Raw genomic sequence first — 21792 nt, 5'->3', positions numbered from 1 at the left:
TTCTCCAAACAAACTCATGTGAAGTTGTTCCCTTGTCCTTGTTGCTTTTTAATATTTTAATTTTTGCCCTATCAAAACTGCACCTAAAAAAACCAGCTACCCCGTTGTCCTGTCATTTTTTTTTCTCTTTGAATCGAGGACTCCCAATCCCTTCCTGCTCAGAGAGAGAGAGAGAGAGAGAGAGCTTGTTTAGAGAGCTTGACCGGGTTGCTGTTGGCGAAAAGTTGTGATGTTTTTGTTGTTGTTTCTATCCAATCAGAGCTCTCAAACTGTAGCCCCCGATCCAGACCCGATCGTAACCATACCTCCTATTACGGTGTGACGTCCCTAGTTTCACACAATGCTGCAGTCCAAGATGAATCCAATGATGTCAAACCTGTCATGCACATATACTGTGCAAATACACGTTTCACCATCACAGTAATATCTCTCTAGTGGAATCATCAATAATCAAGTGTAGGTACAAAGCAAATAAAATAAAGATAAGAATGCAATGAACATGATAAAAGAAAGAGATATCAAAATAATAACAAGCATGTCCCAACTGAAATAAATAAAGTACAACAAATGTCAGAAACATAGATGAGATATCTCAATACATAAGAGTCAACTGAAATAGTACTAAGGCACATAGTCTTTCAAAATGAAATACAACTCTAATGTCTGAAAATAAACCATAACTATTGTAGAGCACAAATAAACTATTAATAATAAATAATGATGTAAGCTAAGCCGAAACTCCATCAACCTGATACTCTCCGTACGCCTGACTCGTTGCCTGAAAAGAGGAGAAACAACGAGCGTCAAAGCACTAGCGAGAACATCTCCACCGCCTTCAGGGGAAGAGGGTAGGCGAGAATTAGTACGTCAAGCGAAATAATCTAAACAAGAAAACCCTCATGTATATATCATATCTCAAATTATGAATCGCTAAATCCCAACTTCAAATCCTATAAATAAAATAATATATAAAAGAACAACACATTATCAAACATCATCCAATACATGCCACATCAAATATCTCACACTACCCTCAGGTAGGTGGCGCAGTCACAGGAATTAACATCCGATAAATGAAGCTCGCATAGAATATGTCATGTATGACAATCTCAGTCTTATACCCTACTCTCGGGTAAATAACATGGGAGCACGAATGCAAATCTATATGATCCTCTAACAGAAAATAATGATGCTGAGTAAGACTCGTAATATCTTGTGGCATCACCTACCTTACTCAATCGCCCTGTGGAAATAGGTGTGTCTGTTAGGTCTCATATTATGAGCCTACATCTTCTAATCTTGTTTTGATGATTACAAACAATTCCTAATATTATTTGTCTAGTGTTTATGTTTTCTTATTAGGTATTCTAGACAAACAATACGTTGGAGGATGGATAGAATTGAGCATTCACGATCATATCCAATGGAGGTTGGCGGAATAGTGGTTGAAGCAATGCAATTCAAGTCAAGATCCAAGTTTAAGCTTCATCCGCAAAGTGTACCAAGTTGAGCTACATCGAAGATCAAGATAGCTTGGGTAATTTAGTTTAGGTTTTATATTATGTGTGTTAGATACTTTAAGCTCAATATCATATACACACACATTTTATTGGTTTCTCATAAATATATATATATATATATACAAGTTTTGGTTTTTGGTTTTCATGTTTATATAAATATGAATTTGTAAAAGTAATGAGTAATTTGTTTATAGACTTCATAACAATAGTTTATATCTTTTTTTAAGTCTATAAAATCATTTTGTAATGTTTCAAAACATGGTTAAGCTAAAAATGTCAAAACTCATGTGTTCACATTTTCATGTTTATATATATATATATATATATATATATACACACACATTTTTTTTCTTTACAAGTTTATATAAATATGAAACCTATATTCTTGTTTACATATATATTTTTTCATGTTTATATGTGAAAATAGCGTATTCTAGTTTATAGACTTAACAAGCATAATATACATCTTTTATTAAGTCTATGAAATCAGTTTATGAAGTTTCAAAACATGGTAAAATAAAAATGTCAAAACAAGTATGTTTTATTTTCATGTTTTGAACTATTTTGATAAATGAAGATATTTCTCATTTGGGAGGTGATTAATATCTAATAAGATTAGCAATAACCCTATTCACCCCTCCCCCCCCTAGGTTACTTTCAATTGGTATCATAGATTGGTGCTCTTGATTTAAGGTTTAACTGCCTTGAGTTAACGGTCCAAGCTTTAATATTGTTGCTAATCTTGTTTTGATATTATATATTTTGCTTGCTCGTATATTTATGGATATATTCGGTGTAGGCTATGACATAAATGTTGTTCCTAGATATAGTAACTTCCCTTATGATCAATGGTGTTGTAGATTTAAAATTTTTGTTGAATCTAGAAATATAGATTTATGAGAAGTTATTGACAATGCTTATATTATGCCCGCTTCGGAGAAATCCAAGTGGGGCAAACATGACAAAAAAATGTTTACTATGAACAAGTTAGTGTTAGAATTTATGCATGAAGCTTTTGGTCCATGTATTTCTAACGAACTTGCTCATTTTGATAGTGCTTATACAATTTGGAAATTACTTGAAGCACATCAAGGGAACTTGGAGGCGATCCGATGATCTTTGGCAGCTCCCTCTACAAGTTCACAAGGAGCCTCTTCATGCACACGGCCACTAGGCGATAGTCCTAGTGAGATATGCGAGTCCGATAATGAAAATGATCTTACTATTCATGAACTCGCATATGGTTATGAATTGTTGATGCATGAGTATAAGAAATTACAATGTAGGTACATTAACTTAAAAAGCAAGCATGTCGAAATAAAATCCTCTCATGAAACACTAGCTACTAAGTTTGATCTCATTGCAAATAAAAATATAAATATTAAAGAATGCAATAAAAATTTAAAATTAGAAAATGCTAGTTTGTTTCATGCTAAATGTGATGCTATGTTAGAAGTTGAGAGCATAAGAAAAGAGCTTAATTCTTTCAAAATTGATCATGCATGTTCTACTTCTAACAACAATGCTTGTGTGGATTATAATGAGTTGAATCATGTTAAAAGTAGAATATTCTCTTTAGATTCAATATTAAAAACTTGCATTGTTAATAATAACAAGCTTATGGACTTGTATGAAAAGTACCACAAAAATATTTCCAAGAAACCTATTCACTATGCACACAAGTATAACAAAATTTACAAATATTCTATTTACGGTCGTAAAGGCTATGTTGCTAAATTTTGTTATAATGAACAAAAGCCTAACAAGCCTAATCATGTTTGTGCATCCCATCAAGCTTCTTCTTCTCATACACATGTACACACACATAGTGATAATCATAAACATGCTCATGTGTGTAAGTGTGATTTTTTTGGTCATTTTGGTCATTTGGCTAAGTTTTGTTTTGATTTAAAAAGGAATTCACTTTTGCCAAATGATTCTAAAATACCACATGTGTTAAATTGTAATGTTTGTGGTAGATTTGGATATATTGCAAAATTTTGTTATGATTTGCAAAAAGCTTCTATGTTGCAAAATGTTCCAAATAGACCCATGTTTAAAAATGTTTCGCATTTGCAAAAAGCTTCAAATAATTTACCTTTGCTTGCAAATGTTCCGCGTGCACATCTGTAGGCGTTAAAAATTACCCACGAATTCCCGTACGCGGCTTGAGATAGAGAGAAGACAGTGAACGTCACTATCCGGGTCACAGAAGCTTAATTTATGTCGACAAAAGAAGTGAGTCAACGAACCATGCAAAGCAACAGGACTTTGGAATAACGGAAACATGAATGGATCGGGAGCTACGCGTCACTTACGAAAGACGAAGCGCGCCTCATATAATGTTTACTCCACATATGATTCAATCATGGAAGCTTGTAGATCTCCTCGTCAGCTTTCTGACGCATTTTGAATCGCGTGATTCCAAGTTCGGATGACAAAGATACGACGAAAACGGACAGAACGTGCGAAACCAAGTTCAGGCCAAAGTTTGGCAAGACACCAAATGGTGTCTCGGCCAAAGCTTGGCCGAGACACCCACGGGTGTTTGCAGCCCAAAAATGCTATTTTGGCATATTTAAGCTGTTTTTCAATCGTTAACCGTCTGGATTTGTTTCAACTGATAAGATATCATCCAAGAACGTGGTTAAGTGGTTACAACTGAGGATAAGAGTCAATCAACCGTTCTTATCCGAAAACAGAGCTCCCGAAGCCTATAAATACATCCCCAGAGCCTTTATTTTTTTAGATCTAGAATTCTCGAGCGTTGGCGAAGCCCTGCTGAAGACTGAAGACTGAAGGAGTACGAATTTTAGAAGAGAGGAGGAGATCGGATCGAGTTTGTCTGCATAAAGAAGAGGAGCTCGTCAGATCTATACTTCCCAGTCTTTTGCCTTGAGATTGCCCCGTTACGGTGATCTCGAGAAGAGTGATTATCTCGCTGTTGCTGAGATAATTACTTCGGCTTCCTGATTCCTTCGCGAATCAACGAAGCTCCGGATCTGATCTGATCGTTTGGTGGTCCACGGATATCAACCTCCCCGTCACAGGCCAAGATCCCACGTAAGCAGCAGAGGATAAACATTCGTTGCGTTTGTTTTGATGAGAGTTGTATTTTTTTCGTTTTCATTGTGTAAGAGTCTTATAAAAAGACTATCCTTTTTTGTTGTCATTATAACGACTGAATTTGTAATGACTACATCAATGAAGACATCAACTTTCTCCCCAAACACGTTGGCAACCACAGTGGGAGCCAACAGCCTCGCTGCCGAGACTGTCTTGCCGCAGCCAACGATCAAGATCCCAGTGAATGAAGAGATCGAATACGAATTCGACCAGTAGTAGTTCAAGGAGTACGTCTCCTCCTCCTCCTCCAAATCGGCCTCTCTTCACAAGTGCAGGAAGGCCTCCTCCTCCCGGAAGATCCGTTCGTCTTCAGATCTGAATACCTAAGAAGACGATCTCTCTACCGCCGCTGCTGCAGTTGCACCTCACGATGACCCGACGGCGTTCGATGAAGCCAAAGCCACAGATTCGGACACCGTCTCCATTAAGGAGTTGATTGTTGGAGGTGTGCTAAATTTGTCGAAGAGGGCTCGTCAAAGGCGTCGTCAACGTCTTGCCCGCCAATTCGCTAAGGCTTTAGAGCAAGTGGATAGGATCAGCTACCAAGCGGATCTGAAGTCTAGGAGACGCCAAATGGCTAAACCATCACCACAGCAAGCTTCGGGAACCTCCTCCCAACCACCTACTAATGAATGGGTTCTTGTCAAATGGAACCGTTCCACTCTTGAGGAGCGCATTCAGAAGCGTCGCGCACTTCTTGTACATGCCCGGATCCTTGTGTATAAAGCAAAAGAATTACAAAAAGAAGATGTGTTCAAAAGGACACTAAGATCTAAGCAGGTTTGGGTGCTGAAGGCCAAGTCAGCGCTTCTACCCGACAAGAGACACCAGTCGTGTCACTCGCTCAACTCCAGATCCAAAGCTTGTTCCCAGCTTTTGTCAAGTTCAGATCTCGCTCCTTCTAATCCCGTACCTCTGGTGAAGCTCCGTGACAGTATGGACATATCCATAGGTAGGAAAGCAATAGCGGAATGCCTAGATCCTTTGCATGAGGATCAAGGCAAAGCTCCAGTCAAAGAACACTTAGGCACGATGAATGAACCCCGAGCAACTCATCGAGCTGGGGGTCACACTCGCCATTACAACAAGTCTGAGCCTTCTCATAAAGGAAAAATTCCATTAACCGACCGCATTGGACTACGAGTCGAAGTCCAAGAGCTCGTTGAGGTCCCGCGCTCACAAAGGCGTAACTCCAAACGTGTGACTCTTGAAAATGCTAACAAAGTGTTATATCCCCAGAAGGAAACGTATTTGTCTGACAATGATAATGTTATACGTGGGTAGTTGTGCCAGCGTACGATAGGCTGCTCCGGCAATCATGCCGATGAGTTGTACTATCGGGCTGGGGGCACAAATAAATCTTGATAACGTTATACCTAGGAAGTACCCAGGAAGCGGACTCTCACTGTCCGTGTACCAAAATTATCAGGGCAGTATTATCAGCGTGTAGCTATCCCAAGACCATTCCACAGAGGGTCTCGGTATTCCAAAGACTTTCCTCTGAAGCATCAAATACTAAACCAAGACGTTTCCGTAAGAAATGATCAGCCGTTCAAGATGAAAAACTTCCAAAAGTCACAATTAACATGGCTGATAAGGAAAAGTCGGCTCGACCTTCTAGTTCTGACCCACTCATATCCCAATGTATAACTCGGTTACGCGTGGGAACCACTAGACGTAGGGACTATCAGAGAATGCAGAGGGGATTATCCTCGAATGATGAAGCGTCAGATGCCAACTCTGTAATCGTTTCTAACAATACGGCATCCATTCCAGGACAATCCCACGAAGTGTTTATGGTTAACACCGAGGAAGTAGCCAAAATGGTTAAGGATGCTTTAGCCAAGCAGAAAGAAGCATTCAAAATCGAAATGGACATGGTTATGCAGCAGATGAGGAAAGAGCATGACCAATAGATTCGAGCTCTGTCAAATCAACTTGGTGAATCCAGCCATCACAACATTACTAACCAAGCAGGTAGCGATTCAGATATGGATGAACATCTCAATGCTGATAACCCTCATGTTGACCAGAACGCTGGGGTGACCCCCAGTTTGATGAGTTGCCCAGATAGTGTGGACTTATCAAGATTCAAAATGAAGATTACCGATCGTCTTGGTCATTTGCATGAGGATGGAGGTAAAGCTCCGAATAAATAACGCTTGGGACATTTGACTGAACCCTGGGCAACTCATCAAACTAGGGGTCACACACGCTCTCGCAACAAGTCAGAGCCTTTCTATAATAGGGAAACTCCAGTAACTCACCGTCTTAGACTGTGAGTCAGCGTCCAAGAGTCTGTTAAGGTTCCACGCTCACGAATGCATAGCTCAAAATGTGCGACTCTTGAGAGCGCTAACAAGATATCGAACCCCTGGAAGGAAATGTTTTCGTCTAACGATGACGACGTTATACCTGGGAAGTCGTGCCAACACACGATAGGTTGCTCCGGCAATTATGCCAAAGAGTTGTACTATCACGCTGGGGGTACAAACAGATCTCGAAAGAGGAGTACTCGAGAGATGGACTTACATTGTCCGTGTGCCAAACTAATCAGGGTAGTATTATCAGCGTGTAGCTACCCCAAGACCGCTCCATAGAGGGTCTCGGTATTAGAAAATATCTCCACCAGAACATCCAAGTCTAAGCTAAAGCGTTTTCAAAGAAAAAAATCAGCTGCGCAAGATGACAAACTCCCAGAAATCACTATCAATATGGTCAATAAAGGGAAGTCAACGCGAAGTTTTAATTCCCAACATTTTTCGAACATATCCCAACGTATAACTCGATTACGCGTGGGAACTACTAGGCGTAGGGACTATCAGAGGATGAATAGAGGATTATCTTCAGATGACGAAGCATCAGATGCGAACTCTACCATTGTTTCTGACAATACAGTGTCCAGCATAGGACAATCCCGTGAGGCGTTTATGGTCAACACCGAGTAGATGGCCAAAATCATCGAGGATGCCTTGGCTAAGCAAAAAGAGAACTTCAAGTTTGAAATAGAAATGACTATGCTGTGAATGAGGGAAGAGCATGATCAACAGATCCGAGCCTTGTCGAATCAGATAGGTGAATCCAGTCGTCGCAACAATGTTAGTCAAGCAGCTAGTGATTCAGATGTGGATAAACACCTCGATGCTGATGACCCTCCCATTGACCAAAACGCTGGGGGTGGCCCCATTAAGAATAACAACGCTGGGGGTGGTCCCACAGAAGATGACAATGCCGGGGTAGTCGCGTTGTTCCTCTCAGAAATCGTCCAAAGCATGATACAGACAAGGACGAGAAGATGAAAGATCTTGAGAGCAAAATCAATGCTCTGATGTCTGCTCGAGAGGTGAAGAAAACCAGTATTCCGTGTCCTTACCTAAGAGAGTAGGACTCAATAGCATACCCGGCGAAGTTCAACCTGATCAACTTCACGCCATTCGACAAGAAGGGTTCGCCCACTCAGCATCTGATCTATTTCAAGTCTCACTTGAGCATGATCTCTGGCAATGAGGAATTGATGGTCCAGTCATTCGTTGGCACCCTTCGCGGGCCTACCTTCGATTGGTACCGCCGTCTCAAGCCTGGAAGCATTAACAGCTGGGAAGACCTAGAGAGCCTGTTCCTCGCTCACTTCTTTGATGATAACGCCGAGGTGTCAATCAGGACACTCTTCGATGAGAAACAAGAAGATGACGAGACGGTCGACGACTTCGTCAAGCGCTTCCGGAATAAGACGATGAATTGCCGAGATCCGATCACAGAGGACTTCATCCTCCAAACCTGTCACAACAACCTCTCTTTTGATGTGTTGGAAGTTATGGGAGTAGCACCCTCCAATACCTGGAAAGAGTTGAAGATGCGTGAAGAGCGGGCTGAATGCTTCCTCAGAAGGAAGCAAGCCGAGAGAAGCCAACCGATGGCTAATCCTTCGAACTCAAGCTTCGTCTCCTGTGGTAAGGGGATGGTACCTACAATAATTGTTGATGTTAATCAGACGTCGCATCAACAACCCCGGAGATAGCGAAATACTTCAGGTTCGATACTCCAAAAAAAGTAATTCTTTAAGGATGAAGACGTTCCAGCCATTTTCGAGTCCCTCCTTGAAAACAACAAGATCAAGCTACCACCTATCGCAAATCAGGAGGAAGCTGACAATACTGTTGATCCAAAGTACTGTGAGTACCACAAGAGGATCATTCATCCCACCAAGGCTTGCTTCGCTCTCAAAAATAGCATCCAAACCTTGGTTGAAGCCGGCGTCATAACGTTAAATTAAACCGAATGAAGACTCTGACAAGTATAAGAGTATAAAATGCTCATTCCGACACTCCGACGAGTATAAGAGTATAAACTGCTCCTTTCGACACTCCGACAAATATAAGAGTATAAACTGCTCCTTCCGACACTCCGATAAATATAAGAGTATAAACTACTTCTTCCGACACTCCGACAAATATAAGAGTATAAACTACTCCTTCCGACACTCCGACAAGTATAAGAGTATAAACTGTTCCTTTTGACACTCCGAAGAGTATATAAGGTTAAACTGCTCCCCAGTACTCCAATAGGTATATGAGTCTAAACTATTTCCTACCTTCGACGGGAAGTTCCTGGAGAATTTTATACATAATATTCTTAAGGATAACCCGATCACGCAACTGAGTTCAATATTAGACTCAGTCTTGCAAGAAGCTGAGGGTGGATGATTCATGTAACGGGAAGTTCCCGAAAGAATTCTATATAGTTTATTCTTAGGGATAACCCGGCAACTAAAAGAAGGTGATGAATAAGAAACTCCCACTCAAACTCCCGCTACGTCTGTGCACTCAACACTCCTATTGTTAGAGTCCGGACATAGTACTCAGAATTTTAATCTTCTGTTTATTGATAATTGTCAAACCCCTCCATGTTAGGTATTTGTCACTTAACACTAGGAACCTTCTTTGAGTGATTTGTACGAATCAACACTCCTATTGTAATTTATACTCCCACTCTCACTGTTCATTTGGTCAAACCTTCCTATAGTTAGGACCATAACCAAAGCCAAAATCTCCTCTCGATTCCTTCCATGAACAAGAGGTCCACTTTCAAATTGAGTGATCAAACCTTCCTACAGTTAAGGTCACCTCAAACTCTCGATAATCAAACCTTCCGACAGTTAGGATTATTCGAATCTTTTCGATTCTCGGAGTGGAGATCCCACTCTTAGTTTCACTCTTCAGATTCTCGAGGTGGAAATCCCACTTCTAGTCTCCTTTGCAATTGAAAATAGAATATAAAATTCTTCCTTTCTAGTATCGGGTTTGTCTTTGCCCTAAGAGAAGACACCACCTTTTTAACTCTCATAATCCGTGCTTAACACACGTGGGAAATTTTATCCCGAATCCTAAGTAGGGATAAGCCAACGCCTAACACGCGTTGCCGGTTTAGTCTTTCACCGATTGAAGAAGACACCAGAATCCAAATCTGGGAAATTTTATCTCGAAGCCTAAGTAAGGATAAATCAGCGCCTAACACGCATTGTCGGTTAGTCTTTGACCGTAAAAAGGACAAAAGCTCATATATTCAATATTGTGGCAGGTTGTTATTAATAACACCGTAATCTGTGCCTTACATGCATGGGGAATTTTATCCTGAATCCTAAGAAGGGATAAGTCAACGCCTAACACGTGTTACCGGTTGGTCCTTGACTGTACAAAGAACAAAAGCCCAAATATTCGACATTGTGGCAGACTATTATTAATAACGCCAAAATCCACGCCTTACACGTGCAGAGAACTTTATCTCTGCTCCTAAATAAAGATAAACCTACTCCTAACACACGTTGCCAGTTTAGTCTTTCGTCGAGTGAAAAAGGCACCAGAATCCGAGTCTGGGGACTTTTATTCCAAATCCTAAAAAGGGATAAGTCAGCGCCTAACACGCGTTGCCGGTTAGTCTATTCCCATGAGAAAGACGAAGTCTACGTATTCAATATCATAGCACTAAATGAATTAACTCTTTTAACAAAACGTTACATGCGGAACGGATTTAAACAATCCGTATGCAAGGCCAATTCAAACGGTAATCGGCAAAGGCACGTCAAATCCTTTGATGGCTGAGTATTTTCCAAAAATCCTGAGTCTGTATCTGATACATGCGACCGGGTAGTCTATTTCCGTGAGAAAGACGAAGTCTATATATTCAATATCGTAGCACTAAAAGAGTTAACTCTTTTAGCACAACGTTACATGCGGAACGGACTTAAATTATTCGCATGCTAGCCCGACTCAAACAGTAGTGAGTAAAGGCTCATCAAACCCGTTGATGGCTGAGAGTTTGCCAAAAATCCTAAAAATATAAGATTCATTGATGCACCAACCCCATTAGTTGGTCTCGTGACTTGAGCATCCAACAACTTCAGAATAAGAGTCATACATGCAGATGAATCAACTTTAATAGTTGGTCCTGCAGCCCTACATTTGAGACCACCACGCTCCAATGCCTTAAGAGCTTAAACTGTGTAAACTCCAGCAAACGTACGAGTATAAACTGTGTTAATGCCGATCAGCGTGTTACAGCGAAGGTTAATGTCGGTCAACACAAAGGTCGATGCCGGTCAACACGTCGATGATTTCACCAAAATAAGGCTAAGGAAAGATTCCGGGTTAGAGGATGATTCCAGGGAGTTCAATCACATTCATATATAAATTCCCGACGAAGATAATCAGTTCAAAGTCAACTCGATGGCAAGAGCTAAGTTCAGAAACTTACGCATCAACTTCAGTTCAAGATTTCGACAACGGTCAGACGATAAATACAGCACCGGAAGAACTTCATCTATTCGACAAAACACTGAATAGACTGAAGGCTGAAGAAGTCAAGAATTAAAGCCAGCTACAGGTCCTTTGACACCGACTGAAGGTAGGGGGGTCTATCATATCCAAAGCATTCCAGACTCCTCTATAAAATAATGAGTCTGAAATACTTTGGAGGGGATATCTGTAGGCGTGTAAAAATGCCTATAGGTGTCCGCACACAGATTGAGACAAAGAGAAGGTGATGAACGCCATTATCCAAGTCGAAGGGGATCGTCCGAGTCAAAGAGGATCATCTGACGACGACAAACGCATGAAGTGAATCGGTAAAAGCGCACAAGTCAACAAATTGACGAAACACGCGTAAAGGGGAAAGCAAGTGAACTGAAGGAAATGCAAACAGTCAAAGAGTCAAAAAGACATAACAACTAGCCAGAAGACTCGTACCCATGCGAGTCACCAAATGGTGACTCGCACAGCTCCGAGTCACCACGACTATATGGGCCTCCCAAACCTCCTAAACACGGATTTTGATGTTTTTTTAAGGATTCTTTCATTCTAGGACCTCCCCAACTATTCGGAAGCTATCCTTAAGTGCGCCTGGGTGGTTATCAACTGCAGATAACGTCAAAACACTTGATCTTATCAGAAAACATAGCGACAAAAGCCTATAAATAGAAGCTTAGGGTCTTCAGTTGAGAGTATCTAAAATCTGAGGGCGAGGTGATGTCCAATTGAACAGTAGATCATGAATTTCAGAGGAGAATTGGCAGATCTTGGCGAGCTTTTTCATAAAGAAAAAAGTCTTCGAAAGATTTAAGATTCTCTCCTCCTCCTTCCTCCGGATCAAACCTTGTTTTGATCTCGAGAAGAGCCACAATCTCACTTGGTCGTGATTGTCGCTGTTGTAATTGTTTCCTTTGTGAAGAAAGAGCAAAATTACACTTGTCAACCGAATCTGATTCGCGGCGGTCCACAGACTAACGCGTCCCCGGTACAGGCAAAGATCACATACAAAGCAACAGGAGATAAACTACTACTTCGTTTTGTTTTATAAAGTTGTAATATTTACTTTTCTCATTGTAAGAAGATCTTATAAAAAGATCAACTCGAACTTGTAATCGATAAACGGTGTAACAGGTTTGACAGCAATAAAAACGACAACTTTTGACGAAAATAAATACTTCGGATCCAAAGTACTGTGCGTACCACAGGAGGATCCTTCATCCTACCAATGCTTGCTTCGCTCTCAATAACAGCATCCAAACCTTGGTTGAAGCCGGCGTCATAACGCTGAGATAAGCCAAATTAGAACGATAACACTTCGAAGAGTATACGAGTATAAGCTGCTTCTCAATACTCCAATGAGTATATGAGTCTAAACTATTTTCTTTCTTTCACCGGAAGTTCCTGGAGAGTGTCATGCCTAGTATTCTTAAGGATAACCCGGTCATCCAACTAAGTATAATGTTAAACCCGGTTTCACAAAAAAAGCTGGGGGTGGATAATTCATGTAATGGGAAGTTCCCGGAAGAATGTTACATGTAATATTCTTAGGGATAACCCGGTCACTACAAGAAGGTGATGAATAAGAAACTCCCACACAAACTCCCGCTACGTCGGTGCACTCAACACTCCCATTGTTAGAGTCCGGACATAGTACTTGGAACTTTAGTCTCCTGATCATTTACAATTGTCAAACCCCTTCGTGTTAAGTATTTGTCACTTAACACCAGGGACTCTCTTCGAGTGATTTGTACGAATCAACACTCCCATTGTAATTTGTACTCCCACTCTCACTGTTCATTTGGTCAAACCTTCCTATAATTAGGACCATAACCAAAGCTAAAATCTCCTCCCGATTCCTTCCATGAACGAGAGGTCTACTTTCAAATCGAGTGATCAAACCTTCCTACAGTTAGGGTCACCTCAAACTCCCGCTTGGTCAAACCTTCCTACAGTTAGGGCCAAAACCATAATTCACTCTCGATAAATAAGAAATTTACCTTTAGTTCGGTAATCAAACCTTTCGACAGTTAGGATTATCCGAATCTTTTCAATTCTCGGAGTGGAGATCCCACTCTTAGTTTCACTCTTTAGATTCTCGAGGTGGAGATCCCACTTCGAGTCTCCTTTGCAACTGGAGATAGAATATCTCTTCGGTTTTGGGAGATAGAATATAAAATTCTTCCTCTCCCATTTCAGGTTCGTCTTTGCCCCAAGAGAAGACACCATCCTTCAACTCCATAATTCGTGCCTTATACGCGTGGGGAATTTTATCCCGAAGCCTAAGTAGGGATAATTCAACGTCTAACACGCGTTGTCGGTTTAGTCTTCACCGATTAAAAAAGACATCAAAATCTAAGTCTGGAGACTTTTATCCCGAAGCCTAAGTAGGGATAAGTCAATGCCTAATATGCGTTGTCGGTTAGTCTTTAACCGTAAAAAAGACAAAAGCTCACATATTCGATATTGTGGCAGGCCGTTATTAATAACACCGAAATCCGCACCTTACACACGCGGAGAACTTTATCTCGACTCCTAAATAGAGATAAGCTTATGCCTAACACGCGTTGCCGGTTTAGTCTTTCACCGATTGAAAAAATACCAGAATCCAAGTCTGGGGACTTTTATCCCGAAGCCTAAGTAGGGATAAGTCAGTGCCTAACACGTATTGCCGGTTAGTCTTTGACCGTAAAAAAAACAAAAGCCCACATATTCGATATTATGGCAGGCTATTATTAATAACGCCAAAATCCGTGCCTTACACGCGTGGAGAACTTTATCTCGACTCCTAAATAGAGATAAGCCTACGCCTAACACGTGTTACCAGTTTAGTCTTTCACCGATTGAAAAAGACACCGGAATACAAGTCTGGGGACTTTTATCCTGAAGCCTAAGTAGGAATAAGTCAGCGCCTAACACGCATTGTCGTTTAGTTCTTGACCGTAAAAAGAACAAAAGCCCACATATTTGACATTATAGCAGGCCATTATTAATAACGCCAAAATCCGCGCCTCACACATACGGGAAATTTTATCCTGAATTCTAAGAAAGGATAAGTCAACGCCTAACACGCGTTGCCGGTTTAGTCTTTCACCAAATAAAAAAGACACCAGAATACAAGTCTTGGGACCTTTATCATGAATCCTAAGTAAGGATGAGTCAACGCCTAACACACGTTATCGGGTAGTCTATTCTCGTGACAAAGACAAAGTTTATGTATTCAATGTTATAGCACCAAGTCTAAGAGAATTATCTCTCTTAGCACAATGATAATCATATTTTATTACAATTTTATACCCTCATTATCTATTTTATATAAATAAATATATCACTAATAATTATTTTTATCTTTAATTATAGGTTAATGAAGAATAAATCCCAAAAATCCCATCTCTCAACATAGGCCCTTGAGTAAATGAAGAAATAAGAGAAATTCAAGAAGCCAAATGAAATATTTGAATTTTAAAGGGCAAGAAATAAGAGAAATTCAAGAAGCCAAATGAAATATTTGAATTTTAAAGGGTCAAAAGCCCAAATATCCCAAAATTTCCAAAAGAAATATTTGAATTTTAAAGGGTCAAAAGCCCAAATATCCCAAAATTTCCAAAAGAAGCCAGCACAAGCTTAAGGCTCAAGGCCTAAAGCCCATCAACAAATCCCTACACCCAAGGCTGCTAGAGATTGAATTGATTTTGATTTTTCTCTAGGACCGGATGAAGCTTGGGAGATTTGGAGTTGAAAATCATTTCATTGGGCCGGACTTGTTTGTTGGACCTTCTGCTTTGAATTTTCTTCATTGGAGATTTTAATTCACATGAATGGGCCGGAGTTCAAAATCTCCCAGAATGACCGGACTTGCTGCATAAAGAGTAGACTGAAGAAGATATTTAATTGGGCCGGCCTTGCAGCTCTTCATTTTCGGTTTTTGGGAAGTTCCATTGGGCCGGTGGGCTGCAGAAGATTTTAATTTCGAAAATCAACTCCAAGTGGACCACATATGATGAGCTCAAAGACCGGACATGGGCTGATGATTTTGCAGAAATGAAATGACCGGACATGGGCTGGAGATGTGGATTTGAAAAAAATCATTGGTTGCAATTGGGCTGGACTTTGGACCGCTGCAGAAGATTGATTGGATTTTCATTTAAAAAAAATCATTGGTTGCAATTGGGCTGGACTTTGGACCGCTGCAGAAGATTGATTGGATTTTCATTTATTTTTGAAAATCAATTGGACCTCCTATGTTTGGGCTAGAGAAGAACAAAAAGCAAATTCAAAGGTGGAGATTGTTGCTTGGGGCACAAGACAAATCTAATGGCTCATATTCATTGAAGATTACTATAAATAGGGGTAGAGAGTGAGGGGTTAAGGGTGTGAAAATTTTTGTAACTCCTTTTGGAGAGGAGGGCTACTCTTAATTGAGAAGGCCTTCCAAAATTGTAACTTTTGTTGCAATTAATAATAATAATTGTTTTACCACTTTAAATTTTTTTTCTTCTCTTTGTTGGATGATGAAGATGAAGATGAAGATGGAGAATTATTTGAAGGTTTGTATTTCTTTTCTTTTTCTCTTTTATTGCATATTAGTTTAGATTTATTTTTATGCTTGTAGTTAGATTTTATTTTCTTGTTAAATAGCCAAGAGGCTAGAACCCTCTTGCCTTAAATTTATTTCATGCTCATAGATTAGATTTATTTTCATGCTTATAGAGTAGATTTATTTTCTTTTTGCAATTTATTTTATAGTTTAGTTTTTGCAATTTATTTTGTAATTAGATTTTAATTTCTTGCACTATTCACCTTGAGGCTAGAACCCTCTTGGGTTTAGTTTTTCTTTTTGTTTATTTTTATTTTGTTTGATTCGCCTTTAGGCTAGAACCCTCAAGGGAATCACCATTTTCTAAGAAGTGGGTTCAATTTTAGATTACCCATATCTATAATTGAATCCATCATCTTTAATTTCTTGTATTTTCTTTTATTCTAGAATTTTGTTCTTCATTCTTAATTTTTTTTATTTGTTTCTTGATTTTATTCATTTTTCCTTCTCACCTTATTGATCATACTCATTCTTTTTCAAATCCACTCTCACTTACACTTTGCACCTATTTACACATCATTTTCACTCTCTCAATCTCTTCACAATTACATTCACTCATCAATCTTATTTGTCACGCACACAATATAAGAACCGATTTTATATTTTCTCCTATAAAACACCTTCCTCGTGGGATCGATATCTTTATACTATAACTTGACACGGTTATGCATTTGCAACCTTTTTGGTACATGTTTATGCCGCATCACACAACGTCAAATGTGAAACGGGTTTTAATAATTCACATGCTAGCCCGACTCAAACGGTAGTTGGTAAAGGTACGTCAAATCCGTTGATGGCTGGGGATTGGCCAAAAATCCTAAAGTCTACGTCTAACACACGGCACCGGGTAGTCTATTCCCGTAAGAAAGATGAAGTCTACGTATTCAATATCGTAGCATTAAAAGAGTTAACTCTTTTAGCACAACGTTACATGCAAAACAGACTTAAACAATCTGCATGCTAGCCCGAATCAAACGGTAGTCAGTAAAGGCTCATCAAACCCATTGATGGCTGAGGGTTTGCCAAAAATCCTATAAATGTGAGAGTCGTTGATGAACCAGCTCTATTAGTTGGTCTCATGACTTAAGAATCCGATAATTTCAAGATAAGATCCATACATGCTGATGAATCAGCTTTAATAGTTGATCCTGCAGCCTCGACATTTGGGACCTCCATGCTCCAATACCTTAAGATCTTAAACTGTGTATACTCCAGCAAACGTACGAGTATAAACTATGTCAACGGTGATCGATGTGAAACCCTAAGGTCAACGCCGGTCAACGCGTAGCCCTAGGTCAACGCCAGTCAACGCGTTGCAAGAAAAGTCAACGCCAATCAACACGTAGCTCTGAGTCAACGTCGGTCAATGTGTTGTGACAGAGATAATTAGTTCAAAGTTAACTCAATGACATAAGCCAAAACCAACTTACCAAGTTCGATTCGAAACTTCGACGACGGCCAGACGATAAACACAGCGCCGGAAGAACTTCAGCTATTCATCAAAATAGACTAAAAATCAAAGAAGTCAAGAATCGAAGCTAACTATAGGTCCTTTCACACTAACTGAAGGTTGGACCGATCACATCCAAAGTATTTTAGGTTCTTCTATAAAAGAAACGAGACTGAAATACTTTGGAGGGGGTATCTGTAGGCATTAAAAATTACCCATGAATTCTCGCACGCGACTTGAGATAGAGAGAAGACAATGAATATCACTATCTAGGTAACAGAAGCTTAATTGATATCGACAAAAGCATGAAGTGAGTCAACGAACCATGCAAAGCAACGAGACTTTAGAATAACAGAAACACGAATGGATCGGGAGCTACGCGTCGCTTACGAAAGACAAAGCGCCCCTCATGTTTTGTAGAATCCACATATGATTTAATCATGGAAGCTCGTAGATCTCCTCATCAGATTTCCGATGCATTTTAAATCGTGTGATTCCGAGTTCGGATGATGAAGATACGATGAAAACGGACAGAACGCGCGAAACCATGTTCAGGCCAAAACTTGGCCAAGACAACAAATGGTGTCTCGGCCAAACCTTGACTGAGACACCAAGTGGTGTCTCGGACAAGGCTTGGCCGAGACACCAAGAGGTGTCTCGGTCAAGGCTTGGCCGAGACACCACAAGGCTTGGCCGAGACACCCACGGGTGTCCGCAGCCCAAAAAAGCTGTTTTTGGCAGATTTAAGCTGTTTTTTTACCGTTAACCGTCTGGATTTGTTCCAACTGATAAGATATCATCCAAGAACGTGGTTAAGTGATTACAACTGAGGATAAGAGTGAATCAACCGTTCTTATCCGAAAATAGAGCTCCCGAAGCCTATAAATACAGCCCCAGTGCCTTCATTTTTTCAGATCTGGAATTCTCGAGCGTTGGCGAAGCCCTGCTGCGAATTTCAGAAGAGAGGATGAGATCAGATCGAGTTTGTATGCATAAAGAAGAGGAGCTCATCAGATCTACACTTCCCGGTCTTTTGCCTTGAGATTGCCCCGTTGCGGTGATCTCGAGAAGAGTGATTATCTCGCTGTTACCGAGATAATTGCTTCGGCTTCCTGATTCCTTCATGAATCAACGAAGCTCCAGATCTGATCTGATCGTTTAGTGGTCCACGGATATCAACGTCCCCGTCACAGGCCAAGATCCCACGCAAGCAGCGGAGGATAAACGTCTGTTGTGTTTGTTTTGACGAGAGTTGTATTTTTTTTTTTATTGTGTAAGAGTCTTCTAAAAAGACTATCTTTTTTTGTTTTCATTGTAACGACTGAAGTTGTAATGACTACATCAATGAAGACATCAACTTTCTCTCCAAACAACATCCACGTGGTCAACATAAATAAATGCATCCTCTTCATTGCACTTATTGCAATCGAATGGGTGATTTGCATAATTATTGCTATGACCGGACCCGTGCACAAAATATGCCCAAAATGAATCATACCCCTAGGGCTTTAAGATTTAATGATAGGGGTCATGTTCCTAGACTCTTTGGTACCAAGAGTAATTGGGTACCAGAACATGTTTAATCTTTAAGAACAAATTCTTTAGCTTTTTAGTTTTTCATGTTCTTAAAGATGTTTTTATTTAAGTTTTATAAACAAAATTGAAAACAATTTTATACTTGGTATTTGATTTAAAAAGTTATCATTCATATTTTTTATGATTCTCTTTCATAGATTTTCATGTTTTCATCCTTTATGAATTGATACAAATTTTTATCAAGATGATTTTTCCTATACTAAAACATAATGTTTGTTAGTATACTTTATTTTCAATTTTTTTTTGTTTGACCAATGTGTTTATGTTTATGGGATCATTACAAAACACTCTTATGATGATATTTATGTGTTTGAGCTTCCGGATCATCTATTTGTTGTTTATAATGTATTCCTTATATGGTTTGATCAAGTTTTACAAAAATGATTTCTTCAATTGATCAAACACTTTTTAGATATATACTTTGTTTTGTATTTGCATATGAGAGGTTATATGTTTGAGCAACCCCCCTGGGTTTATTGGGTGTTTATTCCCAAATATTGTTTACCGGATGCTAAAAATCTTTATTTGGGTTGAAACTTGTTTCAAGAGCTTGTTATGCTCACCTCTCTTGCTTTTGGCGAAAATGGTACAATATATACACTTTGAATTTCTTTTAGTATCATTTGAGGCTTTTATTTGAACCTTCATGAGGTTCATGATTTTATTTTTTTCATGATCTACTTTTGTTTATATCCAAATAATGTTTTATGATTGGATATTGAGACAAATTTTATATATCTATTTGTGCTCTTAATCAATCATGTTTTATGGTAGAAATGTTGTAATTTTTTTAATCATTTAACGTTTGATTTTCTTTTACTTTTTTGAAATCTTTTAGGTTTTATGTTTTAGACTCTTGTGGAATCATTTAACGTTTGATTTTCTTTTACTTTTTTGAAATCTTTTAGGTTTTATGTTTTAGACTCTTGTGGCACCTTATCTTCATGATACATGCATAGGTTTTATGTTTTAGACTCTTGTGGCACCTTATCTTCATGATACATGCATATGTGTTCACTTGGTCTTCCTTAATGTGAGTTGTGTTCAGGATATTCTATGCTTACTCACATTTGTTTGTCATGTTTAAAATTACACATTTTCCATATGGCATTTTAATAGGGGAAGCAATCTCTATATCTTTTTTTGTTTATACTCACCTATGCTTTATGATAGGGGGAGCTTTCGCTCTCTTATTCTTTTGTTTTCCCCATTTTGATGTTGCCAAAGGGGGAGAAACAAGTAGATTGTGAATATATTTTTAGAGTATTGTATTTTATTGTATATCTTATATACTTTTTGTGTAGATTTTTTGTCATCATCAAAAAGGGGGAGATTGTTAGGTCTCATATTATGAGCTTACATCTTCTAATCTTATTTTGATGATTACAAACAATTCCTAACATTGTTTGTCTAGTGTTTATGTTTTCTTATTAGGTATTCTAGACAAACAATACGTTGGAGGATGGATGGAAAATTGAGCATTCATGATCATATCCAATGGAGGTTGGCGGAATAGTGGTTGAAGCAATACAATTCAAGTCAAGATCCAAGTTCAAGCTTCATCCGCAAAGTGTACCAAGTTGAGCTACGTCGAAGATCAAGATAGCTTGGGTAATTTAGTTTAGGTTTTATATTATGTGTGTTAGATACTTTAAGCTCATTATATAAATATGAAACCTATATTCTTGTTTACATATATATTTTTTCATGTTTATATGTGAAAATAGTGCATTCTAGTTTATAGACTTAACAAGCATAATATACATCTTTTATTAAGTCTATAAAATCAGTTTATGAAGTTTCAAAACATGGTGAAGTCAAAATGTCAAAACAAGTATGTTTCATTTTCATGTTTTGAACTATTTTGATAAATGAAGAGATTTCTCATTTGGGAGGTGATTTTTGAAAACCAGTTTTTGTAACATGTGTATTATCATGTTTACAATTATTTTCCAAAGTTTTGTATTTTTTTGATTTTATTTGCTATTTTTAAAAGAGGTTTGAAAATCATATTTCTGTTTCAAAACGGCTGATAACCTGTTATCAGTCGATTGGTAAGTCGACTGATGACATCAGTCGACTGATGTGTCGACTGAAGAAAATGCCTGGAATAACAAAAAGTTTCTGTTTTGTTTTGGTTGACTGACTAATCGGATGATGAGATTATCAGTCAACTGATAAGGTCTGTCAGTCGACTGATGAGCTGAAAAATACCTCTAACGGTCAGCTCATTAGTCGACTGATGAAAGCTGTCAGTTGACTGATGCTGTAACGGCTAGTTTTTTCAGCCTTTTACAGTTTTAGGTTTTTAGTCTTTTTGCCTTGTTTTCTCTTGGCTTTGGGGTTTCTATAAATACCCCCATATATCCTCAGTTTCAGTTAGAAGAAGAGAAGTTTTAAAACAAGTTTAAAAAGAGTTTTAGTTTGTTTTAAGTATTTGTTTACAAAATTAGTTTTGTGAAGATTGTTTTGCAATAATAGGAGATCAATTTCAGTTTGGGCTTTCAGTCTTCTTATCCCTCTCTCTTGTGATTAGAGAAGTGTTTCTAAACTCATATCTCTAGCTTATTTATGCTTTAATTGTTATATTCATATTTGCTAGATTTAATTGAGTTTATATTTGATTTTCTTATTGTTTGCACACACAACCATTGAGCTTAACTATTTTCACATATTATATATTTGGGGTTGTGGTGAGTGTAA

This window comes from Asparagus officinalis, chromosome 8 (assembly GCF_001876935.1).
Source record: "Asparagus officinalis chromosome 8, Aspof.V1, whole genome shotgun sequence".
Classification (NCBI taxonomy): domain Eukaryota; kingdom Viridiplantae; phylum Streptophyta; class Magnoliopsida; order Asparagales; family Asparagaceae; genus Asparagus; species Asparagus officinalis.
Note: the sequence above shows the minus strand (reverse complement) of the source record.